The sequence below is a fragment of the Mus musculus genome, chromosome 1 (genome assembly GCF_000001635.26).
Source record: "Mus musculus strain C57BL/6J chromosome 1, GRCm38.p6 C57BL/6J".
NCBI classification, from domain to species: Eukaryota; Metazoa; Chordata; class Mammalia; order Rodentia; family Muridae; genus Mus; species Mus musculus.
Window position 1 is genome coordinate 171,988,372 of NC_000067.6, and position 12,027 is coordinate 172,000,398.

A 12,027-nucleotide genomic window follows, 5' to 3' on the forward strand; every position below is an offset into this window, starting at 1 on the left:
TAAGCTAGTCCTTAATAATTCCTGTTTCACTAAAGTCTGTCAGAGGATTCCTGGGGCAGAAGGCTGAAGACTGATGCTCCAGCTTCCTGACATACTGGGGCTGTGTAGGTGGAGAGCTGTCTCTACTAATTGACTCAATTCTGGAAGCTGTGTTAGGCTTCCTATATTTCCAGATAATGTTGTTTGTTCTCAGATTTCTGACGGGGTTGAAACACTACTTATAGTCTCATATCCAACCCAGGCTATTTAGCCTTGAGAGAACATATTTGAGAAGATAGTTTTCAGATAGTGTGCAAGCTAAACCAGGTCATAACATATAGATTTATAAGCCTTTTTTTAAAGTTAGGATCAATAACAGAGTGTTCTATTTAATTGACAAAAATGATGGACTGGGTGTTAAGTCTATCTTGTACTTTGTAAATTACAGAATGGTAATAGTTATACTCAGCTTATATTTGAGAGAAAAGCTTCCTTTTTATTGGACAGAAAAGGTGAGATGTGGCAGAACCTTCCCCTTATGAATAAAGATTTTCGGGGACCAATCACTGGGTGAGGAGTAGGCGGGACTTCTGGGTCAGAGAAAGGAAGAGGGGAGGCAGGAGAAGGACTTTTGCTTTTGGATGGGGAGAGCTTAGAGGAAAAATGTAGCTAACAAGAGGCCACCAGTTTAGATGGTGGATCCGCCAGGATTCACCACCGGAGGAGCTATATCTAGTATAGCTTACAAAATTAAGATGCTAATTGTTGCGCCCAGCGATTGAGTTACCTGTTGACTCCGGAAAAAGAAAAGGAAGGAAGGGAGGGAGGGAGGGAGGAAGGGAGAGAGACAGAGAGACAGAGACAGACAGAGATAGACAGAGACAGAGAAAGAGAGAAAGAAAGAAAAAGAGAGAAAACCACTCCACTTAGGGCCTAAGCTATAATGCCACAGATATTTAAGTTTAATTTCTTAAGTCACTATTTTGTGGGGTTAACCCTTTATTGATTGAATATTACCCATAGAAGCTCCTGTCATAAATTATGATTACATATGATTTTTCTTTCTTGAAACTTGCCTTAGTTAGGGTTTTACTGCTGTGAACAGACACCATGACCAAGGCATCTCATATTAGGACATTTAATCTGGGCTAGCTTACAGGTTCAGAGGTTTAGTCCACTATCATCAAGGCAGGAGCATGGTAGCATCCAGTCAGGCATGGTGCAAAAAGAGCTGAGAGTTCTGCATCTTCATCTGAAGACTGATAGGAGAAGACTGGCTTCCAGGCAGCTAAGATGAAGGTCTTAAAGCCCACACCCACAGTGACATACCTACTCCAACAAGGCCACACCTCCCCCAACAAGACCACACCTCCTAATAGTGTCACTCCCTGGATCAAGCATATACAAACCATCACAAAACTCAAAATTAATAAACTCAGAACAAGATAAAAATAAATACTATTGTGAGACTATGCCAGGGTCTAGCAAACACAGAAGTGGATGCTCACAGTCAGCTATTGGATGGATCACAGGGCCCCCAATGGAGGAGCTAGAGAAAGTACCCAAGGAGCTAAAGGGAACTGCAACCCTATAGGTGGAACAACATTATGAACTAACCAGTACCCCGGAGCTCTTGACTCTAGCTGCATATATATCAAAAGATGGCCTAGTCGGCCATCAATGCAAAGAGAGGCCCATTGGACACGCAAACTTTATATGCCCCAGTACAGGGGAACGCCAGGGCCAAAAAGTGGGAGTGGGTGGGTAGGGGAGTGGGGGGGAGGGTATGGGGGACTTTTGGGATAGCATTGGAAATGTAAATGAGGAAAATACCTAATAAGAAATATTAATAAATAAATAAATAAATACTAAAGGTCAGGAATGGTAATGCATGTCTTTAATCCCAGCACTGAAGAGACAGAGGCATAGTAGGTTTGGCCTGATGCTCTTTGTATTCTAATGTTAGTTTGGGTCCCCAAAATCGTTTGCACAAGAGAGTTCACATGTCAGACACTGAGGGAATCCTACCCCCAGTTAATTCTAATTGGTAAATAAAGATGCTGGCATCTGATGGCTGAGCAGAGCAGACAGAGGCAGGACCTTAGGATTCCTGTGCTTGGAACTGGAAGGAAAAAGTAGGAGGGAGATCTGAGATGCCCAAAGAGTATAGAGGAGCAGAGAGATGCCATGCATGAGAAGAGTGCAGGAGAGAAAGGCATGGCCACCACGTGAAGGAGCCAGGAGAGCGAGGCCCAGAGGGCTGCCCAACTGGGTCCAGGGCAGCCAAGATAGAATATAGGATTTAGTAATTAATAACTCAGGATTATCAGTGGAACGTAGATTAATCACATGGAGGTTAGACAATTAGACAGTGGCCCAGCTGTTGTGCTGACTAAAGTATATTAAAATATAAAGGTTGTGTGTGTGTGTGTCTTTCATTCAGGAACCTCGACCAGTGGGGCAGGTAGCATAAAACTGCCTGCCACTGAGATTTATTTAATATATTATTTCAACCCAGAGGCAGGGAGAACGCCTCTCTGAGTTCAAGGCCAGCCTGGCTAACCTACATAGTAAGTTCTAGGACAGCCAGGACTGTTGCACAGAGAGACTGAAAATATTAATTAATTGATTGATTAATTAATTAATTAATTTAAAAGGCTGAGCGTCTGCTTACTCTACTCTCACTTAATTCTGTTTTCATTTATGTAGTGGATCTTCCTTCAAAACATTTGTGGAAATCCACCTGACTCTGTATACAGTGGTTTGACTTAGCATGAATAATTAGTGCTTTATGTGATGATTCGGATAAGCCCTAGAAAGTGTGATCTAGCAAGAAAAAAACCTCTTAGAGGTTTATCTACTGTTGACTAACAATTATGACCCAGCCACAGACCCAACCTCAGTACCACAAGAAGCACTTTTTTGAGACATGGACTCACAGGGTCTCGTGTAGCCTAGGCTGACTTGGAATCATTGCGTCTTCCAAGGATAACCTTGAATTTCTGATTCTCCTACCTCCACCTCTTGAATGCCAGATTACAAGTGTGTGCCACCGAGCCTGGTTTTTACAGTGCTAGGCATCAAACCCAGAGTCTAAGTGTACTAGCTGAGTTTGTGTGTCAACTTGACACAGCTAGAATTATCAGAGAGAGTGGAGCCTCAGGTGAGAAAATGACTTCATGAGATCCAGCTGTTAGGCATTTCCTAAATTAGTGATCAATGGGGGAAAGCCCAGCCCATTGTGGAGAAAGCAGGCTGAGCAAGCCAGGGGAAACAAGCCAATAAGCAGCACCCCTCCAATGGCTTCTGCATCAGCTCCCGCCTCCAGATTCCTGTCCTGTGTGAGTTCCTGTCCTGACTTCCCTTGGTGATGAACAGCAATGTGGAAATGTAAACTGAATAAACTCTTCCATCCCCAACTTGCTTTTTGGTCATGGTGTTTCATCACAGCAATAGAAACCCTTACTAAGATACTAGGCAAGCACATTATTTATCTGTTAAATCCTAAATTCATTCTTGGATGTGATAATGAAAATAAATTTGAAAGACACCATCCCATTAGTTACTTGAGGGGATCTAAATGATGAACTCAGAGTAACAAGTTGTCACTGATGAGAAACCTGGAAAACATTAATGAACACTTTGCTTGGTCCACTTCAGGGAATCCCAGGGCTGTCTGCGCTATTATTTTGGTCTAATAATTACCCTGCAATGGATGAGGGCCACAGTGGTAGTTAAGGTTTTAACACGTAATTATTAAATAAAACACCACCCTGCCCAGCCCCCCTGTCTGTAATGCATCACTCCCTCATGGGCTTATGATGTTAAATTCTTATATGGTGAACTTGCTGAGGTTCCCAGGGAAAACCCTGCCCTTTGTTACAAGAACAAAGTCTTTCCTGAAGGAAGTCTGAGCCCTGTGCAGAATGGGAAGCCTTTTGCATCTCTTCACTGGAACTTAGTTTCAGGCTCCAGACTCCTGCATTCCTGTTGAAAACACTAACTTCATAAGTGAACAAAAGGACTGTGGCCTGATAGCCAAGGCAAAGGTTGCAAGCATTTCTCCTTAACATCTGATTCCTTACACCCGGGCATCAGCACAGGACCAAAACTACACTATCCTGGTGGCAAGAACACCTCACTCTAAAGTTCTAACTCTGAGAAATCTTTGAGCCACTTTTTCAGTCCAGTGACTTCATGATCACTTCTTAGCAACTCTTGCACAGTTTTATCAAGGAACGGAAAGGGAGAAGGTCTCTTTGACCAAAAAGGGTGGGGTTTCTTTGTTTGTTTTGTTCTTTAACACCTGTGCACATTCGTGTGTGTGTGTGTGAGTGTAAGTGTGCCCATACCAGAGAGCACAAATGCCATGACACACACGTGGTCAGAGAACAGTTCCAAGCATCCATCTTCACCTGCTAGCTTGATCTGCCATCTTGCTTACCTTGGTTAAGGCAGTCTCTTGTTTTTGTTTTTGTTTTTGTTTTTGTTTGGGGAACAGGGTTGTTTTGGTTTGGTTTTGGGGGTTTTGTTGTTGTTGTTGTTGTTGTTGAGACAGGGTTTCTCTGTGTAGGCCTGGCTGTCCTGGAACTTGCTTTGTAGACAAGGCTGACCTTACACTCACAGAGATCCACCTGCCTCTGCCTCCCAGGTTGTGGGATTAAAGGTGTGCACCACTATGACCCTGCAGCAGGCTCTCTTCCTGTTTTCCCACTGTGTATCTATAAACAGGCTAGCTGGTCCTGGAGCTCTTGGAGATCCTCCCTTCCTCTATAAATACAGATATCAGAGTGTGTCAAAGCATCTTATCTGGAATTCTCTAAACATAGTAGAAGCCTTAAATATCCTTTGTTCTATCGGAAGTGTTGACAAGAAGTTTCTGGCAGAAGATAACTCATACAGTATGCAAGCTGCTGCTTTAATTTCTTGCCATTTTCTTAAGATTTATTTTTAACTTAAAAGTGTGTGTGTGTGTGTGTGTGTGTGTGTGTGTGTGCTTGGATATGTGCGTGTGAGTGAGAACAGTGCCTATGGAAGCTAGAGGAAAATGTCAGATTCCCCTGTATCGGAGTTACAGGTGGTTGTGAGCTACTACACGTAGCTCAGATCCTCTGTAGGAGCAGGGAGTTTTCTTGATGAAGTATCAGCCTCATGGCTCTTGTTTGAATCATTATACCAAGAAGTCCACTGCTCTTCCATAAGTTCCACATGTAAGACCATCCCAGAATATATTATTTAAGTATCACAGAAATCATAATTTGATGTATATATGCAATTGTAGAACATGAGCAACAGTGACTTTACAGAAATATTATAACCATGAAGCTTACTTAGAATCAGTTTTGTTTATTTGTTGAGGCAGGGTCTTACTAAATAGACCAGGCTGGCCTGGAAGACAGGAGTGATCCTCCTGCCTCAACCTCTACAGCACTGAGATTACAGGTGTGCACCACCACACTCAGCAAACAATTTTGATCTTTTGCATCAAGTATTCTTTTTTTTTCGTTCTTTCTTTTTAAAATAGGGTAATGCTGAGTACTGAACGTGCAAAGAGCACCCACAACAAGTCAGACACAAGGAATTCCCCAAGAGGAACCTTCTTTTGTTTTTGTTTTTGTTTTTCAAGACAAAGTTTCATTCTGTGGCCCTGGCTGCCCTGGAACTCACTCTGTAGACAAGGCTGGCCTTGAACTCACAGAGCTCCAACTGCCTCTGCCTTTGCCTTCCAAGTGCTGGGTTTAAAAGCATGCACCGTCACTGTCCAATTTAAGTATTTTTTTCTTATTAAGGCATGTTTTGACCCCTTAAACTTCATGGGTACACAAGCTTTCTCTTAGGGCCTTGCTACTCCAGGTAGCCTGAGACCATCAGCTACATCTTCTAGCGCTGTGAACTGAATTATGTTCTCAGAATTTAGATGCTGAAGTCTCACCTAATTCCACCTAATTATTTGAGAAGAAATTAGGGTAATAAAGGGGTGTGAGAGAGAAGTCTCACTGTGAAATCATTTACCTGGTTAGAGATCAGAAACCTGGTATCTCTCTCCCTCTCCACCCCCAACGTGATGCCATCATAAGAGGAATGCTACCCCCAACCCAAGATTTTTCTCCAGATCCCAGCCACATAAACCTCAGATTTTAGCTCCTAGAACCATAAAATAATGAAATTCTGTTAAGTCATCCAATCTGTGGTACTTTGTCATGGCAGCCCAAGCTACTAAGGCACCAGACCCTCAAGATGTACACTCTTAGTCTGACAGTGGTGACATACTCCTTTAATCCCAGAGGCAGAGACAAGTGGATCACTGAGTTCGAGGCCAGCCTGGTCTACAGAGCAAGTTCCAAGACAGCTAAGGCTACACAGAGAAACCCAGGGCCTGTGCCAGACCTGCTGGATGAGACTCTGCATTTCTAGCAGGTGCTTGAATGATCTGCACACTTGTCATAGGCACAGTGACAGCTGAGCCAGCTCTACTTGCGGGGAGCTGTTTCAAGATAGAATAAACCACCTGAACTTTTCAATCTAAGAAAGAAAGACCCCTGGTGTCCAGTTGTTTAATATGCCCCAAATCAAGAGGCCTCAGATCTCATAGCAGCCCTGGCAAACAAAATCTGCAGGGTAAGTTGTATCTGCTTTCTCTCCAGTTCCACCCCATTGTTATGGGGGAAGGGACTGTGTTAGGAGATAAGCACAGAGCCAGAAGATAACAACCCCTCAAATGGAGTTAATCTAGACTGTAAAAACTCTAACCTAAAATTACATGCTAGGGTATCAGTGGGAACCAACATTAAGAGGAACGTGTAAGGAACAAACCCACCCTAACCGGTCTCCCCCACAGTGAAGGTCATGCAAATGTTTGGCATCTGTGGTAGCACAGGAGGCCCTCCCCTTCCTCTCAGATGTTTTGCATCACATTTCCACTTTTTTTTTTAAACTGAAATCTTAACAACTATACTAGTGCTTTTATTGTTCGATCTATGTTTAAAACTACATATGGCTGTACATGGTGTTTTACTTAGGGTTTTGTTTGTTTTACATATACAGACTTCATTTTTCTAAGTGTTGTGGTTTCTCAGGAAAGTGGAGTCTAATGCCCAGAGATTTTCCTCACGTTCCCCGTCCCCCCACCTACGCAGCCTCCCCCATGATCAGCATCCTGCATGGAGTGGAACATTGGTCACAACTGGCAAACCTACAATGACTCACAGCGTCAGAGTCCATAGCTGGCATTGCAGTTCAGTCTTGGTAAGCTACATTGCGGAGTTGAACAAATTACGATAATATCCACCACTATAGTAACGTACATAGACGTGCTGCCCTAAAAGCCTACCTTTCCAGTTTAAAGCACATATTTGTCCTGGCTAAGCCACAAATAGCACAGGCTAGTTGTGTCCTAAAGTGAGAACAAATAAACTATTAACTAGATTCAATTTGTTTTCTCAACCACAGATTCTCTTACAGGATACCGGTGTACAGGTAGCCTTTTGAGCGGTGGCTTCAAAATGGTTCACATTCTCACTGCTTGCTTCAGTCTGTCCCCTGGACCTCCTCTGGGGGACATTATAATAACTTAGGTGTCAACAGTAGGAGACAAAATAGCCACAATAGTATTTCTCATTTGTGCTAGCAAAAGCCCTGGGAGCTCCTAGGGAATAGAAGCCATGGTTTATATATCTCTGCATCCCAATGTCTAGCATAAAGAAACATCTTCCTGAAACTTACTGAGGTAAGAGAAACCTATGCCTTGCCCATGTTTCCTAAACCATCTAAGCCAGTACCTTTTCCCACTATTCCACCGATTCCATGTGTGACATTTGCTGTTCCAAGCTGCATATCTCTCTCTCTCTCTCTCTCTCTCTCTCTCTCTCTCTCTCTCTCTCTCTTTCTCTCCCTCCCTCCCTCCTTCCCTCCCTCCCTCCTTCTCTTTCCCTTCCCTCCCTCTCCCCCTCTTCCCTGCCTTTCTCTCCCTCCCTCCCTCCCTCCCTCCCTCCCTCCCTCCCTCCCTCCCTCTCTCCTTCCTACTACTTTACCATGCACTGACGCAATAGTTTTCCAAAAGCTGACTTTCTCCCATGCAACTTTCCCAGCAACTGGAAGAGCCTTCCCATCACTTGCTTAGACTAATAAAGAAAATCAGGAGCTATCTTATGTAGTTGACTTTCAGTTCTGTAGATTGAATTGTTCCTCTCCCCACCCCACAAAAAAAAAAATAAGCTAATAACAAATCACTGAGTGTAACATCGTGTCACCTCACCAAGAACCACAGCCTGCTATTTTTTTTTCAGCAACATTACAAAGCCAAAGGCTAGACAATCCCATTGGAGCAGCTATGTCATGACCTTGACAATGCACTAAGCTGAGTCCCTGCCTTCTTCGGTGATAGCTGAAGTGCTTCCAGACTGTAGCTTCTGTAGCTAACGGTTACAAACACCCTTTGTTACCTGACACATGACTGAGAACACGACTGTCCCTTCTAGCAAACCCCAAAAGAAAATATGGTCTTGTTGACAAGCATTGAGATCCAGTCAAAGGGCGATTTGTTCCTAGACTGGCTTTTGGTTTGGGTTTGGGATTTTTTTTCAAGACAGGGTTTCTCTGCGTAGCCCTGGCTGTCCTCACTCTATAGACAAAGCTGGCTTCAATCTCACAGATTCATCTGCCTCCTCGGCCTTCAGGGTGCTGGAATTAAAGGCGTCCCCCACCATGCCCAGCCTGGACCACCTTTTAGAGGAAGAGGTTCAAGATGTTAAATAGACTGCTCCACAGTCCACAAGGGTCAATTCAGTGAGAGCAGCATCATAGCCACTATCTTTACCAGCCAAAGTAAAGTACTTTTAGTACCAGGCTGGGAATATCAAGGCACTGAACCAAAACTTAGTATACTAAGAGGCATTTGTTCTATATTTCAATCATTCAAAGGTTTGACGTAGAGATTCAGCCATAGTAAGTCGAAATCTGACCGCGAGGTGAACTGAGAACAACAAATAGAAGTGATCTTCCACAGGCTTAACTACAAAGAGGACAGGGGTGTTGTCTCAAGAGAAGTATTCTTGTGCCCATGTAAGAAAGAATCTTTAATAAAGAAACAAGGGACTGGAGTATAGCTCAACTGATAGATGCTTGTCTAGCATCCAGAAAGCCCTAGCACGACCTAAATTGAACGTGGTGATGTAGGCCTAAAAACCCAGAACTCAGGAGGTTAAAGGTCATCTCCAAGAGAGTCTGGGATATATGAGACCCTATCTATCTCAAAACAAAACAACAGGGGGCTGGTGAGATGGCTCAGTGGGTAAGAGCACCTGACTGCTCTTCCAAAGGTCCAGAGTTCAAATCCCAGCAACCACATGGTGGCTCACAACCATCCGTAACAAGATCTGACTCCCTCTTCTGGTGTGTCTGAAGACAGCTACAGTGTACTTACATATAATAAATAAATAAATCTTTTAAAAAAAAACAAAAAAAACAAAACAACAATGGCTAAAGGTCCTATGTGTCCATATTGGTGTGTGTGTGTGTGTGTGTGTGTGTGTGTGTGTTGAACTTGTGTGGGTATGTGCACATATCCATGCATGTGAAGGTAGTGTCTTCCTTGATTGCTCTCTGTCCTATTTTTCGAGACAGGGTGAAGCTAAGCTGACTGGCCAATGAGTTCCAGAGATCTGTCTGTCTCCCTTCCTCCTCAGCAAAACCAGTTGCTACCCAGTTTTTTTTTTAATTTATTTTTTTAATTAGGTATTTTCTTCATTTACATTTCAAATGCTATCCCAAAAGTCCCACCCCCTCCCACTTCTTGGCCCTGGCGTTCCCCCATACTGAGGCATATAAAGTTTGCAAGACCAAGGGGCCTCTCTTCCCAATGATGGCCAACTAGGCCATCTTCTGCTACATATGCAGCTAGAGACACGAGCTCCGGGGGTACTGGTTAGTTCATATTGTTGTTCCACCTATAGGGTTGCAGACCCCTTTAGCTCCTTGGCTTTTTATATGAGTACTAGGAATTTGAACTCAGGTCTTCATGCTTGTGTGGCAGACGCTTTACTGACTGAGCCATCTTTCCAGTCCTTAGTATGTTAATCTACCCAATTATTCATAGCAATATTCTTAACCACTGTTGTTTTTTAAAGAAGGGCTTAAAAATACATATGGGGTTTTTGCATGTGTGGATGTCTGTATACCACATGAATGTCTGGTGTCCTCAGAGGATGGGAAAGGGTATCATATCCCCTTACGTTGCTGGAATTACAGATGATTGTGAGCTGCCCTGTGTTTGCTAGGTCTTCTAGAAAAACATACAGCACTCTTAACTTCTGAGCCATCTCATCTGCCTCATGAACAATATTTTTGTTGCCCACCAGCATTATGTGGGGAGAGAGACCAGTAATGCTTATAGAAATAAAACCTAATCTCAAGGGGGTACCCTCTCGAATCCTAAAACCCCTCCCCTACCACACACCCCCTTACGATCATTGCTGAACACTGATTGGGCCCCCCACCCCAATTTAGATTAGATTCTCTGATCTGGCATCTCCAATAGATTGGATCTTATATCCACACCCACAACACCTGAAAAAGCCACGAGCGAGAGGAAAGGAGGGCATTATCTAATAAGCGTGCCATCTCCACAGAGGAGAGCTTAGGTTTAACCTTCGAAGACTAGGAGTCCAGCCTGGAGCACACCTGTAATACCAATCAGAAATCCGAGCCAATGACAGGAAGACTGGAAAGTGTGAGTGCGAGGGCAGCCTAGTTACAGAGTAGGGAGGGTAGGGTGGGGAGAGAAGAGGCCAAGAGCACATGAATTCAGAGAGCCTGCTATGGAGGTACCTTTTTTTTTTTTTTTTTTTTTTTTTGGTTTGTTTGTTTGTTTCCAGAACCTGAACAGGGTTTCTGTGTGGTTCTGGCTGCTCTGGAACTCACTCTATAGACCAGGTTGACTGGCCTCAAGCTTAGAGATGTACCTGCCTCTGCCTCCCGAGTGCTGGGATTAAAGGCGTGCGCCACCACGACCCCCCCGCAGACTTCCACTGTGTTAACCACTCTGGCAGTTGAGGGAGAAGAATCTCTGGAACCCAGGGATGCAAGGCCAGCTTGGGCTCCACAGTAAGACCTCCTCCCTCTCCTAAGATTATCTTTTGAGCATCTCTTTGTTTCTCAGCCATTCGAGGTTCCTCTATTGAGAATTCTGTTTAAATCTGCACCCCATTTTTCAATTGGATTATTTGGTTTATTGAGGCCTAGTGTCCGGAGTTCTTTATATATTTTGAATAGTAGTAGCCCTGTATCAGATGTAGAGTTGGTGAAAATCTTTTCCCATTCTGTGGGCTGATGTTTTGTCCTGATGACTGTGTTCTTTGCCTTAGAGTAGCTTTTCAGTTTCATGAGAATCCATGCCTGTGCCATTAGTGTTCTGTTCAGAAAGTTGTCTCCTATGCCAATGAGTTCAAGGTTATTCCTACTTTCTCGCCTATCAGGTTCAGTGCATCTGGTTTTAGGTTGAGGTCTTTGATCCACATGGACTTGAGTTTTGTGCAGGGTGATAAATATGGATCTATTTGCATTCTTCTACGTGCAGTTAGACCAGCACCATTTATTGAAGATGCTTTTTTTTTTCCATTATGTGTTTCTGGCTTCTTTAACAAAACTAAGGTGTCCACAGGTGTGTGGATCTTCAATAGGCCTGCGATTCGATTCCATTCATCATTATGTCCACTTTAGGAAATGCAAATCAAAAGTACTTTGAGATCTCATCTTAGACCTGTCAGAATGGTTAAGGTCAATAACACAAGTGACGGCTCATGCTGCTGAGGATGTGAAGCAAGGCGAGCACTCATCCATGTACTGCACTCAGTTGATGTCCCTGGGAGGCCTGCTCTTTTCTGAAGAAAAACAGAGGAACAGTGAAACTGGGAGAGAAGGGAGGCAGGGAGAGGGGACTGGAGGAGTGGAGGAAGGGAAAATGCAGTCAGGATCTACTGTAGGAGAGAAGAATAAAGAAAAAAGGATTTTCATATAATGTATGTAATTATGCATTAGATATGTATATTATAT